The sequence below is a fragment of the Drosophila eugracilis genome, unplaced genomic scaffold (assembly GCF_018153835.1).
Source record: "Drosophila eugracilis isolate 14026-0451.02 unplaced genomic scaffold, ASM1815383v1 contig_2146, whole genome shotgun sequence".
In the NCBI taxonomy this organism is placed as follows: domain Eukaryota; kingdom Metazoa; phylum Arthropoda; class Insecta; order Diptera; family Drosophilidae; genus Drosophila; species Drosophila eugracilis.
In genome coordinates this window covers 80696-105189 of record NW_024573029.1, presented here as the reverse complement: position 1 = coordinate 105189, position 24494 = coordinate 80696, and the positions used below count along the sequence as shown (strand labels likewise).

At 46.5% G+C, this 24494-nt stretch overlaps 2 pseudogenes; both read right to left on the bottom strand.

Moving 5' to 3' along the window:
- Positions 1-1046: 1046 nt before the first annotated feature.
- LOC121529949 lies at positions 1047-5661 on the bottom strand (annotated as a pseudogene).
- A 1467-nt stretch (positions 5662-7128) lies between these two features.
- Positions 7129-9082, bottom strand: LOC121529948 (annotated as a pseudogene).
- Positions 9083-24494: the final 15412 nt, after the last annotated feature.

Here is a 24494-nt window from a genome sequence, read left to right as displayed (position 1 = left end):
TTTCGTGTTTTGTGGGCATTAGAGTGGGCGTGGCTAGATGGAAAAAAACAATTCGCATTTGGGAGCATCATAAAATACCTGCATGATCCGAACGTTCTATCATCTTATAGTTACCGAGATATCAGGTTTTCTTGAAAATGCGAAAACCGTCTTTTGAGCCTAGGTGGGCGTATGGGTGGGTGTGCCGGATAGTAGTACCACTAAAAGATGCGGTCTAAAGATTATACATACTGAAATTTCGACTTTCTAGCTCCAATAGTTTGCGAGATTTAAGCGATTTTAATTTTTCTTGATTTGTGGGCGTTAGAGTGGGCAAGATGCTGAAATACTCTTGCGCTGTCCCGGGACCTCAAGAATCTTCATGCTTAATCTCAGCATTGTATCTGCTATAGTTGCTGAGATCTCAGCGTTCATACGGACGGACGGACGGACGGACGGACGGACGGACGGACGGACGGACGGGCAGACATGGCTCAATCGACTTCGCTATTGATCCTGATCAAGAATATATATACTTTATAGGGTCGCAAAAGCTTCCTTCTATCTGTTACATACTTTTCAACGAATCTAGTATACCCTTTTACTCTACGAGTAACGGGTATAAAAAGAACAAACCTTCTTCCATGCAGATAATGTTTAAAGTGTTTAACGGCATTGATAACCGCGAGAGTTTCTAACTCATACGATGTGTACTTTGACTCACAAAGCCTAGTAGTCTTACTGAAGTATTCTACAACACTTGCATCCGTATGGAGTTCTATAGGGTATTGTGGATTGAATATCGATAAAACTGTCTTACTTGTGAGAATTCTAATAATTTGTTTACGTATTACCTCATGTTCATTTTTCCAGACAAATTTATTTTTCTCAGAAATGAGAGAATACAGAGGTTTCGTTAACTGAGAAAAGGCCAATCCTATAAATTGCCTTAACGTAGTAACCCAAGTCCATGGGTGGTGGCAATGCACTTAGGGCCTCAATCTTACGTAAATTGGGGCGGATTTCCCCAGCCTGTACTTCGTATCCTAAATACTGTACGGTTTTCCTCATAAATGAACATTTTTCCCCATTAAATGTGGTTCTTCCACCACACACATCTCAACTCGGTTATGTGTGCGCGATCCAGATTCTTTTCCAGCAGTTCTCTTTGGACATTGAGTAGAAATATGTCCCGGTTCGTTGCAACGGTAGCATATTATGGTGGTCTTGGCACGATGTGACATCCCTCGATTATCTCCATAATTCTCCCCAGTAGATCACTGCTTCCTCACTCTGCATTCTGCCTTTTTGTGACCAAACTGACCACAGGAGTGGCAATTAACTGCAGATGATTTAAAACGCTTAGCACTCGGCTCCTCGTGCGAGAAGTTGGATCGCTTTTTGTCTAATGAAAACACTTGCAGCTCAGACTGCAGCTCGCGTCTGGTGTGAATACTTGCTGTGTATGCTACGCGCTGCAATCTATGGTCATGATGTGCTAGATGCCCAAGTATCACAGATGCGGCAATTTCTTCTTTTTCCATATCACGCCATTTTGTGACAAGTGACGTCATTTTTCGGCTCGCATAAACGGCAAGACTCTCGTCAGCATTTGGTTGGCTACCCAACAGGTTGAGAATTCCGGCCGCCGGTGTCTCAGTATTTTCATACCGCTGCTCGAACAACTGCCTAAACTGCTGCCATGTGATTCCAGGGTAGCAGATCTGCGATAGCCACTGTGAAGCGCTTCCTTCAAGAGACTGCGTTAATGCCATTATTAATGCACTGCCTTCCAGCGGTTTTTCGCTCAAAATGATGTCCACAGTCGCGCACCACTGAATTGCATCTGCTCCAGAGACGTCCGAATTAAATTTCGGCAAAACGATGCCGTTACTTTGAAGAGGCTCTCGAAACGCCGTATGCAACGTGTTTGCTAGTAGCATAAAACTTCGATTTTGCTGTTCCATCAAGGCACGAAACTGATCCGCAAATACTGTAGATCCGGAGTTAGATCCCACTTCTGATGTAGAAGCATCAATTGCTTCATCGTTTGTTGGTTGCGTCTGTGGGTTTATTTCAGCCATCTTTTTATTATTATCGCTAAAAATAGTGAAGCGAGGCTCAGCGTGTGTTGATCTCTTACTATTTTACAATCCAACTGAACGATTTCAGTTCTCTGCACTACCACACTCACACCCATACGGGTTCTATTGTGGTCTCATTCTATCAACCTTACACTGAGACACACTGACAACCGCATATGCTGTCGTCTCACTTTTTCTAGTGTTGTACAGTATACAAAGGCTCTCGCCTTTTGCAACACTACACAATTCGCCTCAGGACTCAGGCGTGCAATTCTAGACTTAGGCGCGCAATTCAAATTACTGAACTTGCTCCGACACGGCCATCCTGACCACTTACACGTCCTCGTGTAATCAAAGAGAAGCAAGCCATCATTCGATTCAAACTTTATTTAACAAACTTAAATTCTTTATCAATTATAAATTTTCATTTCTCTTAAGGCAAAATCTTACACATCTTCGTTCTTAACTTGAAATTCTTTCTCTCTTTTCCTTCAACTTTTTCTTTATGTAACATTTTCTCCTTTTTCATTTCTTAACCTCCGGGCCAGGTACCACCACGTAGCATTGACAACACATTATAATACACCAGTGCCACACTGGTCTTCCATTCCACTAATGCCACACTAGTTTCTACGGTCTGTTTCGCCCGTTTCACTCTCACCAATGCCACATTGGTCTTCAACCGCTTCATCAGATGAACTCACTTCATCCCCATCTATATCTAGCTCGCTTGGTACCTGCCCTTCCGGCATTTTGCGTAAACTTTCGTGGGGATACTTGTACTGTCTCTTACTTGTAATAGACCGTAAGTTGTACCGATCGCCGTCTAAAACTTCTGTCACAATAAAGGGTCCACGAAACTTTGGATCTAACTTCGTTTGTTGTCGCTCATTATTTTTGAGTAAGACATAATCCCCTTCACTAAACTTGACTACTTTTGCTTTGCCCTTATCGAATCTTATTTTGTCATATTGTGCTGCACTTTGCATATTCTTTACAGCTTCTCTTCTTTGTTTGTCTAAATCTACCTCGCTCTCCTCGTCACAAATAGGAACCAGACCCAGTGGTCGTGAGCACTTGCCAATTAATAGTTCTAAAGGACTTGATTGATTCAATGATAATTGCACTTCTCCCAAAGAGTCCTGCCATGACCGTTCACTAGATTCCACAACTGTCAACAAATCTTTCAAAGTACTCATCACCCTTTCCACCTGACCATTGGCGCGACTAGCACCAGTTGCTATTAAATGAAGCTGTATTTTCTGAGAGCTACAGAACTCTACAAACTTCAGTCCAGTAAAGCTTCTGCCTTGGTCAGCCACTACAAGGATAGGTGCGAACCCTCGTCGTACCGTGGGATATGCCTGCTGCCAGTATTTGGCAAGGTGCTTGAGGCCATCATGGTTAATCGTGTGAGAGAAGTTCTTCCGGAAGGATGCAGATGGCAATTCGGATTTCGCCAAGGACGATGTGTCGACGATGCTTGGAGACACGTGAAGAGCTGTGTCACTGCCAGCCCGGCGCGATACGTGCTCGTGATCTTCGTGGATTTCAAGGGAGCGTTTGACAACGTCGAGTGGAGTGCTGCACTGCGCCGACTCGCCGACTTGGGATGCCGAGAGTTGAGCTTGTGGCAGAGCTTCTTCTCAGACAGAAGAGCAGAGATCCGAAGCAGTTATGGAACTTTGAACGTTCCAGTAACTAGAGGTTGCCCGCAGGGATCCATTAGTGGCCCATTTATTTGGGATCTGCTGATGGATGTTCTGCTCCGGCGTCTCCAGCCATACTGCGCTTTAAGCGCGTATGCGGATGACCTGCTCCTTCTTGTTGAAGCCAACTCCCGAGCCGTGCTGGAGGACAAAGGAGCGCAACTGATGTCCATCGTTGAATAGTGGGGTACGGAAATCGGTGTAACCGTTTCCACCAGCAAGACGGTGATTATGCTGCTGAAGGGTGCCCTCGCGCGCCCCCCGTTGGTGAGATCTGCAGGAGCAAATCTCCCATACGTTCGCAGCTGTCGGTACCTTGGCATCACGGTCAGTGAGCGCATGTTCATGCACATCGCATCGCTGCGTCAGCGAATGACCGGAGTCGTGGGAGCATTGGCGCGTGTGCTACGAGCCGACTGGGGATTCAGTCCTCGGGCCAGGCGGACCATCTATGCCGGACTCATGGAGCCCTGTACTCTGTTTGGTGCCTCGGTATGGTATGTCGTGACGACGAGGCAAGTTGTAGCCAGGAGGCGACTTCTTGCCTGCCAGAGGCTGATCCTTTTAGGATGCCTCCCGGTATGCCGCACAGTGTCAACCCTGGCGCTGCAGGTACTTGCTGGAGCCCCGCCTCTTGACTTAGCTGCTATGAAAGTAGCAGTCAAGTACAAGTTGAAGCGTGGATACCCGTTGGAGGAGAACGACTGGCGGGTCTGAGCTGGACTCAACGAGTTGCGCGAGTAAACGAATGCCTCCTGTCGGACTAACAGAGCAGATGGGATGATGGTGATTCGCTCGGTCGGGTGACTCACAAGTTCATCCCGGATGCAGGGTTCGTCTACCGGAATCCGTATTTCGGTTCCTCGATGCGCGCAGGATTCTTGATGACAGGGCACGGGTCGTTCAACGCATTTCTGCATAGCAGAGGCCTCAGCGATTCCCCCGCATGCTCATGCGGCGATCCAAATGAGGACTGGGAGCACATCCTATGTGCTTGCCCCCTTTATGCAGACTTGCGAGACCTTGATGGACTCGGTTTGCAGCACGTTGGCGGAAGCTGGACATTTGGAAGGATTCTGGAGAGCAGCGACAGGACCAAGAGACTCACGGAGTTTGCTGAGGAAGTGTTTCGAAGGAGGAGGGGCCTTTAAGGCCAATTTTTCTGTGCCGTGTGGTTGGCGGCCTAGAATTCTGCCACAGTTCGCCATAGCTTGTCGTAAGAGGCGTCTAACTTGGCAGGGCCCCCCATCCGAGCTTGTCGGAGCTAAAGGGGTGGGTCACCGAGCCCACAAACTTCGGTACCACGGGTTGGATAGTGTCCAAGCACTACCAGTTGAGGGAGTATCGTGGTGGGAGTATCGTGGTGGCTGTGGTTGATACCTAAATCGCGGGTAGAATCTTCTTGATTCGACGTGGAGTTGCGTTATACAACTCGGGTGCTGCGACCCATAGAGCGGCAGAGGTGATAGATACACCTCGCCTCTTATCCAGAGGGAGTATGTTGCCCGGCAAGCGCATATTCGACAGGTACCAGAGTGGTTGCTATGTACATAGCTATAGCTTCTAGTCTGGGGCGCTGGCAGGCGTACCATCCTTGCCCATGCACTATATGCCTACTTGTAGGTATATTCGAGTGCCGTGGTAGTAATCCCTTCAGTGTGGAACACGCCACGTAAAATAAGATCGGAGAGATCCGAGACACGCCTGTGGTCTCATTCTATCAACCTTACACTGAGACACACTGACAACCGCATATGCTGTCGTCTCACTTTTTCTAGTGTTGTACAGTATACAAAGGCTCTCGCCTTTTGCAACACTACACAATTCGCCTCAGGACTCAGGCGTGCAATTCTAGACTTAGGCGCGCAATTCAAATTACTGAACTTGCTCCGACATATATATATATATATATATACTTTAATATATATACTTTAACTAATAACTTTACTTTATTGAATTTTTCTTAATTTTTAATCGATCCAACCGTATACTATGACAGGTTACGCATGCCTCATGTTAGTCATTGGGTGGGTAAGTCATTGCGACGAAGACGTGATTGGTTGCTCAACCTTGTAAGACCAGTTAGATTTACCGCGAAATTGCGCTTGTGCACTTCCTTAACTTCAAGTCCGGCTCTAGCTCGTCGGCTTTGGGGATGGAGGTCTTGCTTCGTACATGGCCTAACACTGCCTACACAATAACATAAATAAGCCAATAATTGAACGTGCTGGCGACAAGTTAAATATCTAGATACTAAAGCGGGAGAGCGGAAGAATCAATTCGGGAAAAAAGAAAAAAATAATCTAGAGTTTACAGGAAAGAAGAGAGAAGTTGATCACTTGCGATGTCACAGATGTAAATGGCTTCGTGTATTGCCACCCTACTTTTCACCTTTCATCTTTCACCCAACCTCTCGATGGTAACCCCTTTGTACACCTTACAACCTGGGAGTCATCAGCTCCGTTCAAATAAGGGATAATTAACGTTTCGTAATTCAGTTTAATTGTAAAACTGTAGAAAACAAAATTCGGCTACAACTAATAAGATATTTGGCATTATTTTGAATTTCCAGTACTCGAATCAAGGTAATTTAATTATATGCGAAAAACCAATTTTTATATAAAATTCAAAGTAAATGTATAGGTCATTCAGACAAAAAAGCAACTATATATAATGCGGGGATTTATAATTCATAATATAAAAATACAATTATTAACAGTAAAAACAAGAAGAAACGCTATAGTCGAGTTTCGCGACAATAAGATATCCGTTACTGTTTTACACAATTTTAAAATATTCATTTTGCTAGTGGAAATTCACAAGGCGCCACCTATTGTCATAGAAACTGATAGTGACGTCACTGCCCAAGTGAGGCCTTATAACTTAAATTTCTTTATAAATATCGAAAAAGTGCTCCGACTTATAAAATCTTTGGTAAATCGATAGATATTAACAGAAATAAGTTATACAAGGTCTGTTGAGCAACTAAGTGTTTAGTTGCTTTAGAATAAATACATCGGGGCAGTTCAATTTCCAAATTAGTATTACAAGTTCAAATCAAACCAAATTAACTCCGCAACATCGAATGCACAGAGTACAGCTTAACTACCACAGCTTCGAGCTACAGCAGTTCAACAAAGCTCCCAAAAGCGCATGCGAAACTGGATAATCAAAACAAACTAGAAACTGCTGATAAGCCCGCCGCTGCTTATCCGTCTTTGGCTTTGGCTGCTTGGCTCAATATCCTCCCCCCGTTGAAGGCTGGCCTTTAACAAAGTCCTTGAGGGGCAGCAGATACAGCCTAGACCCCACACGCCTTGTCGTTTTAAAAGCTGTCTTAAGTACGACAACAAGGTTCAGGAACGATGGAACTTATAGGTAGTGGAAAGACCGCCCTCGTTGATCAAAACGCTGCAGCTGCCAGCTTCCAATGGCCTTCTCATCGTTGTCATTATTCTTCCCTTATGCTTCACGACTTTGCCCTCGGGATCGATCTCCTTGTTCTCCACATTGACTTTGGCATTAGCTGACAGATAGAAGTCCTTGTCATAGGCAGCGATTTCCAAATCCTGTGAGACCTCAATTTACTGGTACTCCCGCAGTTGATGATGATCTTTTCGCGCGGTCGAATAAGCTCCTTTTCGAGCTGAGCACCCTCTTGCCCGTGACGCTCACGAGTGGTATCCAGTTCCAGCTCCAATTCGCCTACGAGTCTTGGCATTTAGACCGTCAATACAAACACGAGTCGAGCGCAACTCTTTGATGGATTTGAGCGTAGAGTTGGATCTGCGTGCAGCGTCTTCTTACAGACGACAGATGTCCTGTGAGTGGATCTGATCCTTAAACGTCAGGACCTCACGCAGGCTCTAGATGGTATTTTTCAAGTCAAAACGCGACCGTGTCTCTGCTGGCGCAGACGGTCCAACTCCTTGGTCATATCGATTAGTTCATCTTCTTTTGATCGGCATTGGCCAGCTCATTGAAGCGGGTATTTCCCTCAGCAGTGCTGCAATCCTTGGTTTTCTTGTCCAGACGGTTCTTCAGCTCCTCGTTCTCCTCCCACAGACGCTTGCTATCGATCTCGCCACGGGCACGATCCCTAGCCGTATCATCCAGAAGACGACGCGTGTCCAGCAGCTCAGCCTCGAACATCTTCTTGATATTGGTCGTCTCGAGTGTGACCGTTTCCCTGGTGGTCTGCACCTCGATACTCAGGCGGGACTGCTCTGTCTCCAAGAAATGCACACGGTCAATATAGATAGCCAGACGATCGTTCAGGTTCTGCAGCTCAACCTCCTCAGCCTGGCAGGTTGAGCTCAGGAAGCAGGAGACCGCTGATAAAGCGGCTACACAAGGTTTTCCTAGGGTAAAACCATCTCCAGAATCTACCAAAGCGGCGTATTCTGCACAAAAGGCAGACCGTATCCTAGTTAGATTTGCTCAACTGAGAGCAGAGCACCCTGGCTCCAATCAGCAAATCCACAGGCTGCGCTCTGTGGAAGTTGGGATCTACCAGAACCACATTGGTAGGAACCTTCTAGTCGGATACATCAATGTTCTGACCAGGTTTATGCTCTGCGATGTGAGACGTCACAACTGCATCAATACATACCGAATTCAGGCAAACATTAACAGATGCTCCATCCGTAGTGACTTCAGTGTCTCCAAGGCCGGTCACCGCTACAGTGCATTCGGACCGATAAAGCTGAAGTTGGCTCGCCAGCCTCGATGTGATGACATGAACTTGCGAGGCGGAATCAAGTGGTGATCGGTCACGAACGAGAATATTGGTGGTTGACCAGAACACTCCTTCAGTGTGGCGTTATTTGACGGTGCCTGAGACGTCGTAAAGCCAGGATGAGCACCTACGGACTAATGAAGTAGAGGGCAAGACGCCGGACTTAAAGTGTCGTTTCTCAACTGACAAGGCGGGGAACATTGGGCAAGAAGGATAAGCATGGGACAGGATACCACACAGGGCACACGGAGCAGGCGGCGCATTAATGAGCATGCAGAAACGATTATTCCACGGCCTACGTCGGCTCACTTGATCCGCTGGCAGATGCGAAACTAAGGCCAAATACACGGTCTCAAGTGTACGGCATCTTTGTTCCCAGCCATAGATCCCCAAGTTGGCTGGCTGACAGCGGTGTATCCTGCTAGAGAGTCTTCGCCTTTGTGGCAGGGTCCCGCTGTTGAAAGATGATCTGGATGAGGAAGCAAGCGGAGTGCCCGTATATTACCATTGAATCGGTCGGATAACTCCTGAAAAGTTGCAACGGATACCGGCTCGGTTACCCTTAGATGCATAATCTCATTGATGTAAGCCTGAAATATTAGTCGTCGATTGAAACGGTTACGCAAAAGATCAAAGGCAAAATCATAACTTACGTCAGTAAAATTGGTGGTCCTACCACCAGCGTAGAGAGGGCAGCAACTGTACTGGAGCGCTTGGCAACCTCCACCTGGATGTCGACGTGCCGTCGCTAGCTGAGAGAATTTTCAATACAAATCAGTTCCGATTTCACAATGACTTAGCTCCTCCAATTCTTCCTGAAGCGTGGCAAATCGGACACGCAGAAGCTTCGCCATTGGTTCCAGGGTCATAATGGTCGATTCCTCGGTGCGAATCGCAGCCTTGGTTCCATTTCCTCCATTTCCTTACAGGTCAACAAGTTTCCGTGCCACTTTTTAACCGATTACAATATTCAAAACGCGCTGTGATCACGTCGGGGTCGCCAAAATGTTGAGAAACTAAGAGTTTTTAGTTGCTCTAGAATAAATACATCGGGGCAGTTCAATTTCCAAATTTTTATTAAAAGTTCAAATCAAACCAAATTAACTCCGCAACAAAATCACGCCGAATGCAAAGAGTACAGCTTAACGGCCACAGTTTCGAGCTACAGCAGTTATACAAAGCTCCCAAAAGCGCATGCCCTGCAAAGTAACAGTAAAGCGCATGCGAAACTGGATAATCAAAACAAACTAAAAGTGCTGATATACCCGCCGCTGCTCATCCGCCTTCGGCTTTAGCTGTAACAAGGTCAAACGAAACCATTTATAATAATATTATGGACGCCACAGTTTTTCGCGGCTTGTGGGCGTTAGAGTGGGCGTTTCCAGACGAAAAATAGTGCCACGTAGCAGTGGCATTTCTTAAATACGTATTCTTAAGCCTTAAGCGCATTTTCGGTTTTCCGGGTTTCGTCGGCGTTAGGCTAGATTGGTAAAAAACAATTCGCATTTGGGGCATCAGAAAAACCTACAGGCGTATTCCGAACAATCTAGCACTTACAGTTACCGAGATATCAGCTTTTCTAGAAAATGCGAAAATAGTCTTTTGAGCTTGGTGAGGGTATGGGTGAGTGCGTCCGGATAATAGTACCACTATAAGATGCGCTGCTCTAAAGATTATGCAAATTGTATTTCAACTTTCCAGCTATAATAGTTCCTAAGATTTCAGCGAATTTAGTTCTTCGCGATTTGTCGGCGTTAAAGTGGGCGTGAAAATATGCTGAAATAAACATGCACTGCGTACGGACCTCAAGAATCTGTCTGCTTCATCTCATCTTTGTATCTTATTGGTTCCTGAGAACTCAGCGCTCATACGAACAGACGGACAAGATAGTAAGTTAAGGACTTATAATCAGTACCTTTCAGAAACTAGAGAAGATACTTTCTTTAGCTTTTATCTTGGTCTTGGCCCTTGACCTGTTTTCGACAGATTCATCTGGACTCCAAGTCAAAACAAATATAAATAAAGCCTCAAGAAATTCAAATAAAATTCTACATGATAAACTCTTTCTGGATGGGGCATCACTCAAGAGTATTACCATCATGTTCCGTACAGTGAAATTTACTAAACTTTTAAACAGTAGAAGCAGATAGATTGGGTACTGTGCGTCTTAACCTCGTGTGTTCTTTCTGTATTCCTCAGGTTCTGAAACACTGTTGACCATCCTGCCAAATTTTGGAAAATTTCTCGGCTAACTTTTAAATCTTGGTCAGTAATGAACTCTTATAGCAATTTAACTAATTTAAAAAAAATTAACACAAAAAGAGAATTTCTGGGAAAGACGTAGGTGAAAAATCAAATTAATTTACCTTGAGTCTTAACGAACAGTTCCATTAAGACAACACACGCTGGAAGCCACTTTTCTTTATTAATAAATAATTAATTATAACTGTAGCGTTTAACGATCTCATTTTAGTCGTAGGGATCAGTACTTGCGAGGGCACGCTATTGAGTCCGGCTCTAGCTCGTCGGCTTTGGGATGGAGGTCTAGACTTCTACAAACATAAATAAGCCAAAAATTGAGCATGGTGTCGACAAGTAAAATAGCTGGATACTAAACCGGGTGAACGGAAGAATCAATTCGGGAAAAAAAGAAAAGAAATAATCCAGAGTTTACAGAAAAGAAGAGAGATGTTGATCATTTGCGATGTCACAAATGTAAATGGACTCGCGTATTGTCTACCCTACATTTTGTTACATTCAGATAGAGCAGAGCTCTAGTAACCCCTTTGTACACCCTACAACAAGGGAGTCATCAGTTTAGTTCAAATAGGAGATAAATAAAGTTTCATAATTCAGTTTATTTGTAAAACAGTATGTACAGTTGTGTCCCCTTTTATTTGACTAACAAAGGGTCATTGTAAGAGGGGTTCCCTGGCAATGCAAAACACTAAAAGATAAATTCACAAAATTCACGTTTAATAATATAGATATAGCACATATGTAAATGGCCTCCCGCGTTAGATGCGACGTGCGTGTTCTCCCGCTTGCCGAAGTCGACTGTCTTAGCCCTCTCCCCGCTTTCGTTCCCTCTTCCCAAAGTGCGAGAGCGTTCAGCTGATCGCTCCCCGCTCCCCGCTTCCAGCTTCCAGCACACTGGGACAAGCAGTAACCTTAACATGCCGCCCGCCAATGCTAGACCTAGCATGAGAAACCTTCACTTGTCCGGTCCATCCTGGTTGTGGGGTAGAAGCTGAAAACTCGAACCAACGCATCCGTCCCCGGGTGTAGCTCGATGACGCGCACCAGTCGCCATTGCGACGGCGGAAAACGGTCGTCCTTGATGATGACGAGGTAGCCCAGCTGGAGTCCTTCAGCCTCGCGGCACCACTGGGGCCTCTGCTGTAGATGTGCTAGCCAGTTCCGACTCCAAGCCTTCCAGAAATGTCGTACCATAACCTGCTGGATCAGGAACTGCTCCGCGAAGGACCTAGATTGTGGGCGCAACTCTGGAGGAGCATGCAGCGAGTCACCAATCAAGAAATGAGCCGGCGTGAGCACCTCTAGGTCGTCTGCGTCCGCTGTGATAGGACAAATCGGCCGCGAGGTTAAGACATGCTTATAAGCACCGTACTCAACTCCCTCATAGGTGAGCCGTCGATCCGCAATCACCCCCTGCAGGTGATGTTTCACCGACTTCACGTTAGACTCCCACAGCCCGCCAAAATTCGGCGACTGAGGAGGATTGAAGCTATAACTGGTCGTAATCTTCTTAAAGCTTACCCTAGAACTTCTTCATTAGATTGTCCGGGCCCCCAAAATTGGTCTTGTTGTCACTGTAAAGGTGCTGAACCATCCCTCTCCTCCAGATGAATCTATCCAGCGCCAGTAAAAAATGTTCCGTGGTGAGGCTTGTCACCGCTTCCAAATGCACTGCTTTTGTTGCAAGGCAAATGAAAATGGCGATGTACCCCTTGTAGAAGCTGGTGCCTTGAGCTCTATAGCGCCTGTTTAGTCAACTCCCGTTTCAATGAATGGTCGACTAGGGGGTTCACTCGATTGGGATGGAGGTCTAGACTTCTACAAACATAAATAAGCCAAAAATTGAGCATGGTGTCGACAAGTAAAATAGCTGGATACTAAACCGGGTGAACGGAAGAATCAATTCGGGAAAAAAAGAAAAGAAATAATCCAGAGTTTACAGAAAAGAAGAGAGATGTTGATCATTTGCGATGTCACAAATGTAAATGGACTCGCGTATTGTCTACCCTACCTTTTGTTACATTCAGATAGAGCAGAGCTCTAGTAACCCCTTTGTACACCCTACAACAAGGGAGTCATCAGTTTAGTTCAAATAGGAGATAAATAAAGTTTCATAATTCAGTTTATTTGTAAAACAGTATGTACAGTTGTGTCCCCTTTTATTTGACTAACAAAGGGTCATTGTAAGAGGGCAATCCCTGGCAATGCAAAACACTAAAAGATAAATTCACAAAATTCACGTTTAATAATATAGATATAGTACATATGTAAATGGCCTCCTGATTTAGATGCGACGTGCGTGTTCTCCCGCTTGCCGAAGTCGACTGCCTTAGCCCTCTCCCCGCTTTCGTTCCCTCTTCCCAAAGTGCGAGAGCGTTCAGCTGATCGCTCCCCGCTCCCCGCTTCCAGCTTCCAGCACACTGGGACAAGCAGTAACCTTAACATGCCGCCCGCCAATGCTAGACCTAGCATAAGAAACTTTCACTTGTCCGGTCCATCCTGGTTGTGGGGTAGAAGCTGAAAACTCGAAAAAACGCATCCGTCCCCGGGTGTAGCTCGATGACGCGCACCAGTCGCCATTGCGACGGCGGAAAACGGTCGTCCTTGATGATGACGAGGTAGCCCAGCTGGAGTCCTTCAGCCTCGCGGCACCACTGGGGCCTCTGCTGTAGATGTGCTAGCCAGTTCCGACTCCAAGCCTTCCAGAAATGTCGTACCATAACCTGCTGGATCAGGAACTGCTCCGCGAAGGACCTAGATTGTGGGCGCAACTCTGGAGGAGCATGCAGCGAGTCACCAATCAAGAAATGAGCCGGCGTGAGCACCTCTAGGTCGTCTGCGTCCGCTGTGATAGGACAAATCGGCCGCGAGTTAAGACATGCTTATAAGCACCGTACTCAACTCCTCATAGGTGAGCCGTCGATCCGCAATCACCCCCTGCAGGTGATGTTTCACCGACTTCACGTTAGACTCCCACAGCCCGCCAAAATTCGGCGACTGAGGAGGATTGAAGCTATAACTGGTCGTAATCTTCTTAAAGCTTACCCTAGAACTTCTTCATTAGATTGTCCGCCCCCACAAAATTGGTCTTGTTGTCACTGTAAAGGTGCTGAACCATCCCTCTCCTCCAGATGAATCTATCCAGCGCCAGTAAAAAATGTTCCGTGGTGAGGCTTGTCACCGCTTCCAAATGCACTGCTTTTGTTGCAAGGCAAATGAAAATGGCGATGTACCCCTTGTAGAAGCTGGTGCCTTGAGCTCTATAGCGCCTGTTTAGTCAACTCCCGTTTCAATGAATGGTCGACTAGGGGGTTCACTCGATAAAGCGGCAAGTCTCCCATAAGCTGAGCCGAAGCGGAGGGCTGTGCCCGGAAAAACTGGACACATTTCCGTACAACTCTTCGAACTGCCTGCCTTCCTATCACTATCCAGAACCGATGGCGTGTATGCGCTAAAGTCAGCCGCGTACCTCCCTGCAGAGGAGAGAGACTTAAGAGTATTATCGGATGCCGGCGCTCATATTGCAAGTTAGTATGGCGTAGTCGCCCCCGCACTCGCAGGATGCCTCCCGACAAGATCGGAGACAAGCTCAAAAGCTTACTTCTCGCAGGTAGCCGTTTACTATCTCTTATTGCAGCCAAATCCATTGGGAACGATTCCCGGTGCACGATGCGCACTATAGCCCCTAAAGCAAAGTCGAGCTTTTCAATGGTTAGGGACCCGATGCGCCTCTCCCCCTTGCCAACATCATTATGCCTGAACCGCAACGCATAGGCCGTGACTAGTACAGCCCGGCTGAAAGTAGAAAATCTGCCAACGAACGTCAGGAAGCGGGACTGCGTGGTGAACTCGTACTTTGGCCGCCTTTGCCTCTAGTGCGGAATCGTTGGTGTCGACCTGATCGAACTCCATAGAAGGCCAGTCGGACTCCGTGTAAGCCACTCAGAGCCTCGCCACCTCAAGCCAAAGCCCTTCATTTCTCCCCTCGTTGCACAGTACGCTGGATTCTCAGCCGTGCCCACATGCCTCCATTGCGAGGGCGAAGAATGATCCAGAATGAACGCGACCCTGTTGGTCAGTGTAAAAGGATTGTGGCATCCGTCTGGTAGAAAGATTCAATGGGTAGGTCGCTTAGCCATTTAGCCGAAGTAGGCCATTTCACCAACTTGACGGCCAAAACTGCGCCACTCATCTCCGTTCTAGGTATAGTCAATGGCCTTGTGGGAGTCACCCTTGACTTCGAGGCCAACAGTGAGCTATAGCATGCTCCGTCCTCGCACTCGAGCCTTAGGTAGACAGAGGCCGCATAAGATGTCGATGAACCGTCGAAGAACGCGTGAAGCTGAGCTGACACTATATATCCAGGGGAATAATGAATCCATCGGTCTATGCTTATGTCGTCGATCCTCGTCAACCCGTCCCGAAACGTTCGCCACCGTTTTACGAGGGCGTCCGGAACCTCGTCGTCCCACTCCAGCGCCGACTGAGTGCCATCCGCATGCACTTTCTTTGCCATGGTTACCTCCTTTAAAATCAGCTTTCCCACGATGATGACTGGTGTGATGAGACCCAGTGGATCAAACAGCCTAGCTATGCTCGATAGAATCATCCGTTTGGTAAACCTAGCTGGAATCTCAAAATTGACTTGAAATTTAAAACAGTCCTTATTCGGGAGCCAATACATCCCTAACGCCTTGATACGATCCGTTGTGTCCCAGTTTAAAGGAGTCCGGTTGTACTGATGCTCCGCAGGAATCGAGAGCAAGAGACTGGACTCGCAACTCCATGCACGCGGATTTTATCGCCCCCGATGTCCGCTTATCCTTTGCTTCCTCCAACGTGTGAATATCATCCACATATATTTCGCTCATCAACACCTCTTCCGCCTTGGGAAACGAACGGCGCTCGTCCTTCGCCAACTGCTGGATGACCCTGACCCTGTACCAAAGGTTAACGTTGACAACGCGAAAACGCTGATGGTCCCATCCGCCGCCCACCATAAAATCCGCTTGTATTGGGCGTCTTCCGGATGAACATCTATACAACGATACATCTTCTGGATATCCGCTGCAAAAACGAAACGATACTTCCGCCAATTCAGTATGACGTGCGACATGTCGTTCTGAAGGGCTGCCCCAGTCCACAACACGTCGTTTAGAGATCTTCCGTTGCTAGTCCTTGCGGAGGCGTCAAAAACGATTCATTGTTTAAGCGACTGCGGGTCTTTCTTAAAAACCGCATGATGCGGCAGCACGCAGGAAACTCGCAGAAACGCTTGAGCAATGTCTCGGTGTCCAAGACCACCCGATGACAGCGTACCTGGGTCGCTGCCCTCACTCCGTCCGCCAAGCCAGATAGGATCCACCCAAGATGAGTGTCCTGAGCTATAGGCTCGCCGGGCAGCCCGATTCTGGTGTGCGGCAATATGATTTGCGTCAAAGGGTCCACACCCAAGATGAGGTCGACTTGCTTCGATCATGAGAAGTTCGGATCCGCCAGCGGGAGCCCTCGTATATGGTCCCAACGCTGAGGCATGAAGCTGCGACCCGGAAGACAGGAAGTAACCGAACTGAGGACATACGCGGAATCAACGTCTACTGAAAAGTCAGGGTTAACATTACTATGGATTTCAAAATTGACAGTATACTTGCCCCGACGACCGCCCCAAGACCCATCCCAAAAACAGATGTTCGGGTGCTAGATCGCTTCAGATGCAAGGACTGTACCACATGCTCCGAGACAATGGTTGCCTCCGATCCTTGGTCGACCAGGGCGTTTGTGACAGCGTGCAGTCCGTTGACCGGGTTCCGCACGGTGATACGAGCAGTGGCGAGAAGGACATTTCTCAGATCCGATGACGTTGCTAAATATCATCTGTAAGATGTGCCGGGGTTCTGGTCTTTTGTTGGCCGCCTGCGCCGTTGAGATACGCTCTCCCTGTCTGCAGGTGCACTAGGAGTCGGCGCCACAGGCCGGCGGCACACCGCTCGGCGACTGGCTATGAGCCAGTGTGCGTTAGTGTGCTATGCAACCACAAACTTGACAGCCCTTATTACTCGTGCAGCGCGAAAGAGCATGTGCCTTACTTAGACAATTGATACATAATTTAGCCCTGCTTACTATGTCTCTCCTCTGGTAGCTTTCTAAGGCCAAAAACATTGAGCAACGACGCAGGCGACCATACGCCGCCGCAGTGGTAACAGGCGCCGCTAGGGCGCCTAGCGTGCTCCTGTGCACTGTGCACTCGCACTCGTTTGGTACGGTCTGAAGATCCTGGGCCAGCAGCGGAGTCGAAAATACTGACGGTAAGTGAAACGATTCTTTATACGCACGTCTCTTAATATTAATAAAAAAAAATGAATAAAGTAGAAATTAACTTACAAAAAAAGCAGAAAACTGTTGTTAAATTCCCTGATTCGACCAAGAACAAAAAAGAAGAAAAAAAACTCCTGTGGAAATTTAATCTAAAAAATGGAGGAAAGGAAAGAAGTTTTGAACCGTCTTGATGCTACCATTTCGGCCTTAACCACTCAGATGGTGGGCATGAAGGAAGAGGTTAGGAAAATAGGAAATAGAGTGAACGTTTTAGAAACTGACTTCGCAACCCGGTACCAGAGATACCGCTACCACTAATGCGTCCGCGTACAGAGTACGAACTCAAGGAGTCTTCGGCCGTACCGGATTGCGTAAGGGAGGTTGTGACTTTCGAGGGAGATTCCGAGAAATACAACTCTTGGATTAATAGGGCTCAATCCATTGTTAACGATTTCGAGGTCGTTCGGGAGAAACCCCTATATAGGTCAGTCCTTATTCAAATTAGTCAAAAAAATAGGGGCAACGCTGACATGGCACTCAGTGCCTATAACGTGCGGGATGACGATTGGGCAGAGGTCAAACGGGTATTGGCATTACACTTTGCCGATAAACGAGATGTTGGTACGCTTGAGTACGAACTAGCTCATATGACCCAGGGAAGCCAAAAACTCGACGACTTCTACCTTAGGATCAATAATCATGTCTCGCTCATAATGAATAAAATTAAGAGCATGAATTATTCTACGGAGATAACCGATGCTTTTCTTGCCGGTCAAAGGGACAAAGCCCTTAATGCCTTTATAAGGGGAGTAAACGGCGACGCTTCTAGGCTACTGATAGCGTGCGGACAACGACGAGGCATACTCTATTTGCCTAGAATTACAAAAGATAGAACCGAGGAACCCTGCGCCAAGGGCGCCCTTCTTTAGACAGGCCTTTAGCCAAAGTCACCAGAATTATAGACCTATCGCACCAAGGTTCCCCCAGACGAATCAGTTTAACAATAACCATCTAAACCATAAGGTACAGATTAATTCGGGGCACAACTTTGCTCCCAGCGGAAGCCCGCAGAGCCCCCCACGATTCCAGGGAGCTAGAGCAATCAAGCATGAGTCAAGCCATTCAGGCCAAAGTTATAGATCAAATTTTAACTCGCAACAGGGAGAGGCCGGTGGCATCAAACTAAGCCCGAGCGCTAATTCCAATTTAAATCCCTTCCGTAAAGCCCAAAGGCTTTACCATATCCAGTCCACTTCATCATCAGACCCCGTTCCCAATGAGTGTTATTAACAACATTCTGGTAATGAGGGGGAGGAGCTAGAACACCCATCGCAAGGGGTAGAACATTGCTCTCCCTTGGAGGAGATACAGTGTATTGGCGATGGTGAACAAAATTTTATGACCGATGCCTCTCTAGTATACCATACATAGAGTATGGGACTAAAACAGGCGCCAAGCTGCGATTTCTATTAGACACCGGCGCTAACAATAATTTTATAAGCCCCAAGAACTCTGCCGGCTCTGTAGCATTACCCTACTGTTAGATAAAAAGCACCCTGAGTCTGCAAAGGAAGCTTTAAACGCTCTTATTAGAGAGTATTTCAAAATCTTCGAGCCACTCTCACAAGGAGGGGCCGTACACACAAGCGTTAGGGCTGAGATTCGTACGAGCACCTCAGACCCTATATACACAAAGAGCTATCCCTACCCTACCAACATGAGAGGGGAAGCGGATAGACAGATAGAAGAACTCTTGCGAAATGGGATCATCAAACCATCTTAAAGTCCCTATAACTCCCCGGTCTAGGTAGTACCAAAGAAACCCAAACCGAACGGAGAGAAGCAATACCGCATGGTCATCGATTTTAAGCGCTTGAATGCTGTTACGATTGCAGACACTTATCCTATACCGAACACAAACAAATCTTAACAAATAATGGGCGCAGTAAAAATAGAGGCGACCCAAGTTCCTATGAACAAGGTGACACCGTGTATGTCGCCAATAAACAGATTAAAACCAAAGAAAAGCAGCGATTCAAGGCGGAGAAGGTTGAAGATGACCGAAAGGTCACTATCAAAACAAGGTCGGGAAAAATCTTTCATAAGTCCCATCTAAGAAATTAATTTTTTTTTTATCAACAGTGTAGTTTATATTTTTCTCAACAGGGAAGACTGGCAACAGAATAACATATTTTCTCAAAATATTGAAATTTGTCTAAACAAAAGTGCGTACTGAACGTTTCACTGACTCATAACCTCCTTCAAACACAAACAACCAAACAAATAAACACTAGACATAAACAAAAAAATTCAATATTTCAATTCCTAGTTTAAGTTAAGCAAAATCAAAAACCTCTCATAACAGGGGAACATTTAATCAGAATGACTTTGAACCACACCAAATAAAAATTTTGTTAGACGTTACACGTCCACAATCCACGTGGCGACAACCCTCCCCATTTTCGAATATGATGCACCGGTTGTCCCCTTACAACAAGGTACCGTCTGGAGGACCAATGGCGTTTTCAAACATCACATCAACAACCAGGCCACATGCAGCAACTCATCGACCAGGTGGCAAACGAGGCTATGGTGGTAACCGACCAACGTATCAACCTAGTGCGACCTAGTGTGACCACTATCTGCAACACGCTTCAGAAGGAATATCGCGCATGGTTGGCGCACCTACACGAAGACAACGCTCAATCGACTGGATAGGATCAGCCTGGAAATGGGTCGCGGGATCGCCGGACAAATCGGATTGGAATGCCATCTTGAAAGAGGAGGACAGCATGGCAAGAAACAACAATCAGCAGATTCGCATCAATACTAGGTTGTTCGACACAACACACGAGTCGCTCCAGAAGTTGAACGACGTCATCGGCAGAGTCAACGCAATAGATGGGGACTTCCACGTGACGACGGCCGTTCTCCATAAAGCAATTATTATAGCGGACCAGGTCAATGAAATACTGAGGGCCTGCCAACTTGGAAAAACTGGAGTGGTCAACACGAATCTCCTGGACCACGACGAGGTCGACACAATACTAGCGGAGGTGGACAGCCTCCCTTAACAAAACGTTGTCGAGGCGGTCGAATTCTCTAAACCAACAATCCTGACAAACGGCACTGCTCTCTTGTACATCCTGGCTATGCCCAAGGTAGTGCATAGGAGGTACAGACTAATGAGGATCTACCCAACGATATCCGATGGGAAACAAGTTGTTCTGAAGTACAACACATTGGCGATGGACCGCCTGGAAACATATGCCCTCCTCGGAAAGTGCATATCCATCGGCAACACAACGGTCTGCCGAGAAAAGGACTTGTTGAAATTGGAGGAAGACGGTTGCATACCCAGACTGTTAAAAGGAGGTCAGGCCGAATGCGACTATCTGATGATCAACCAGGAAAAGTTGGACCTAATCGATGACGGCACACTCTTCCTAACCAACTTCAATGGAACAATATCCACACCAGCCTAGAAGTACAAATTGGAGGGATCGTATGTCATACAATTTGACAACGAAACAATCTCAATCGGCGACCGGAACTACAGCAGCTACTCTTCAACACACCTTATGGCAATGCCCGCCGTGCTAACCCAGGTAAAGACAACGGGTTACGAGCTCTCGCTAAAATATGTCCACGAATTCAGCATGGAGAACCTAAAGAAGTTATCTGTGATGTCAGATGAGATTTGGATATCCTTTTCAGTGGAGATAGTCATAGCCCTCTCCATTATGACAACGGTATTCATCGTTTGGAAGAAGACAACGTCGACCAAAGGAATCCCTAAACTTCGAGACCCGCCTGCAAACCTGGAAGCGCAGGATACTCTGGAACCCGCAACCAAAGCCTAATAATCTGTGGGACACAGATCTTGTGGTGGGGAGGAGTTAACACCGGCCAAATGCCCCCTTCCCTTCACCACCTCTCGACCCGGATACCAGACACCGCGACTTCCCTCATCACCCCACTCAGCCAACCCGACGACCAGCAGAGACACACCAGCGGTAGTGCAAACACCAAACGTCAGCAGCGTCAGAGCGACAGCGCAGCGACAGAACGTCAACGGCAGAATTGCACGGGCAGAATTGCAACGGCAGTAGCGTGAGAATGGAAGAGCACTGACCGCCCGCTAGCTGCCTCAGCAATACCTGACGTTACCCCTTCCCATCGCTGCGGCCAACCCAAAATGCAGAACTAGCACCTGGAGGTTAGCAACTCGTTGGCCCAAATATCCAGAACCGCTGCTATCAGCAGCGCGACAATGGAAGAGCACTGACCGATCGCTAGCTGTCTCAGCCATAGCTTCCCCTACCCATGCACACGGACGGAAATGCAACACCAGCACCTGGAGCATAGCAACACTTTGGCCCAAAACCCCCAATACCGCTGCTGTCAGCATCGGACCGCTGCAACCGCTCTGCCAGCGTTATGCAGCCAACAAGCCAGCCAAACTTATGTTTTAGATTTACTTCGATTTGTACCCCCAAAGCCAGCACACCTTGATCAATTGTTAATAAATCCATTGTAACGTGTAAACACGATTTACTGTTTTATTTTAAAGTAGCATCGTTGAAATTAATTTGCAATTATCTGCAAAACGCTTCAGAGGGAATCTCGCGCATGGTTGGCGGACCAACACGAAGACAACGCTCAATCGACTGGCTAGGATCAACCGGACAAATCGGATTTGAATGCCATCTTGAAAGAGGAGAACAGCTTGGCGAGAAACAACAATCAGCAGACTCGCATCAATACTAAGTTGTTTGACACAACACACGAGTCGCTCCAGAAGTTTAACGACGTTATCGGGAGAGTCAACGCAATAGATGGGGACTTCCACGTGACGACGGCCGTTCTCCACAAAGCAATTATAATAGCGGACCAGGTCAATGAAATACTGCGGGCCTGCCAACTAGGAAAGACTGGAGTGGTCAACACGAATCTCCTGGACCACGACGAGTTCGACACAATACTGGCGGAGGTGGACAGCATCCCTTATCAAAACGTTCTTGAGGCCGTCGAATTTTCTAAACCTACAATCCTGACAAACGGGACTGCTCTTTTGTACATCTTGGCTATGCCCAAGGTAGTGGATAGGAGGTACAGATTAATGAGGATCTACCCGACGATATCCTATGGGAAACAAGTTGTTCTTAAATACAACACATTGGCGATAGACGGGCTGGAAACATACGCCCTCCTCGGAAAGTGTGTATCCATCGGCAACACAACGGTCTGCCGAGAAAAAGACTTGTTTAAATTGGAGGAGGACAGTTGCATACCTAGACTGTTAAAAGGAATGCGACTATCTGATGATCATCCAGGAAAAGGTAGATCGATTACGGCACACTCTTCTTAACCAACTTCAATGGAACGATATCCACACCAGCCAAAAAGTACAAATTAGAGGGCTCATACGTCATACAATTTGACAACGAAACAACCTCAATCGGCGACCGGAACTACAGCAGCTTCTCATCAACACACCTTATGGCAATGCCCGCCGTGCTAACCCAGCTAAAAACAACGGGTTACGAGCTATCGCTGAAATATGACCATGAATTCAGCATGGAAAACCTAAAGAAGTTATCTGTCTTGTCAGATGAGATTTGGATATCCTTTTCAGTGGAGATAGTCATAGCCCTCCCCATTATGACAACGGTATTCATCGTTTGGAAGAAGATAACGTCGACCAAAGGAATCCCTAAATTGCGAGGACCCGCCTGCAAACCTGGAAGCGCAGAATACTCTGGAACCCGCAACCAAAGAACAATAATCTGTGAGACACAGATTTTGTGGTGGCCCCCTTCCCTTCACCGCCTCTCGACCCGGATACCACACACCGCGACTTCCCTCATCACCCCACTCAGCCAACCCAACGACCAGCAGAGACACAGCAGCGGTAGTGCAGACACCAAACGTCAGCGGCGTCAGAGCGACAGCGCAGCGACAGAACGTCAACGGCAGAATTTCACCGGCAGAATTGCAACGGCAGTAGCGTGGAAGAATGGAATGGAAGAGCAGTGACCGTCGCTAGCTGCCTCAGCAATAGCTGCCGCTACCCCTTCCCATCGCCGCGGCCAACTGCAAACGGACGGAAATGCAACACCAGCACCTGGAGGTTAGCAACACTTTGGCCCAAAATCCCCAAAACCGCTGCTGTCAGCATCAGACGGCTGCAACCGATTTACTTCGATTTGTACCCCCAAACCCAGCAGACCATTATTATTTGCAACAATAAAACCATTGTAACGTATAAAAGCGATTAGTGTTTTATTTTAACGTAGCTTCGTGGAAAATAAAGACTGAGCTTGGAAGGAGAAGGACGAAGGGACCTGAAATTGGAAAGGCGAGGATGCAGATAACATTAACTAGGTAATATCCGTGGGAATACTCCCCCCTCTGGCCATTTCCGGCCATAACTTATATATATATATATATATATTTAAATTTACCAATAATTCCCCCACTCCCAGTTCCTCTATTATTGACAAAATATATTTAAATGGGCATGTGTTTCGTCTTTTTTTTTCTTTTTCAAAACCATTTGTTTTTGGAAAGAAATCATTATACGAATCACTGTCATTTGTAGATCGGTACTGAGATAAGTTTCGTCATGTCTGGTGTTCTCTCCCATTGGTTGTATAGTACATGCCATCGACATCTGTCATGTCACTCTCATACTTTTCATTTTGGTGGTAACCTTGGCTCCCTCGTTTGTTTTTAAAAATGTCTCCTTTTTATTTTCGTTAGCAAGTTCATGTAAAGGTTCTGTAATATATTTAAATGTTTCCCCAACTCTATAACCCTTTGATTTTTAACATGTTTGAGGTCATCAAACTTTCTCTTCAAGGCAGATCTCGCTTTTGTTAGCTGAGTTAACACTTTCATTATTTTCACCTTTATAAATTGAAAATTGAAAAAGTGTATTTTTAAAAATATATGATAATTAAATTTATACCCGTTACTCGTGGAGTAAAACGGTATACTAAAAAAGTATGTAACATGTAGAAGGAAGCGTCTTTGCGATACATGACAACAGTACGTCTTTCCCTTTGAATTTACCAGTCAAAATTCTTGTTTATAACATTGTTCATTAGATCTTGACTAAGAGCATGGTTCCATTGCAAAGTCGATGGGTATTTATATTTTGAAGGAAAATTATGGACACGCCAATTCTTAATGTAAGATCGTGCGGAGCCAGCCTGTCAAATCAAGCTAATTCAAGAATTCAGATGGACTTCGTCCGGATTTATTACAGTATCGATGGATTTATAGGTAGTCATTTCGCTAGGAATTCCATTCAGAATCGTGATGTTGATGGTGTTGGCATCAGCGTTTTTGGGCGCCAATATAGCATGCGTACTGAGCAACTGATGATTTTCGTAATTCTGTGCA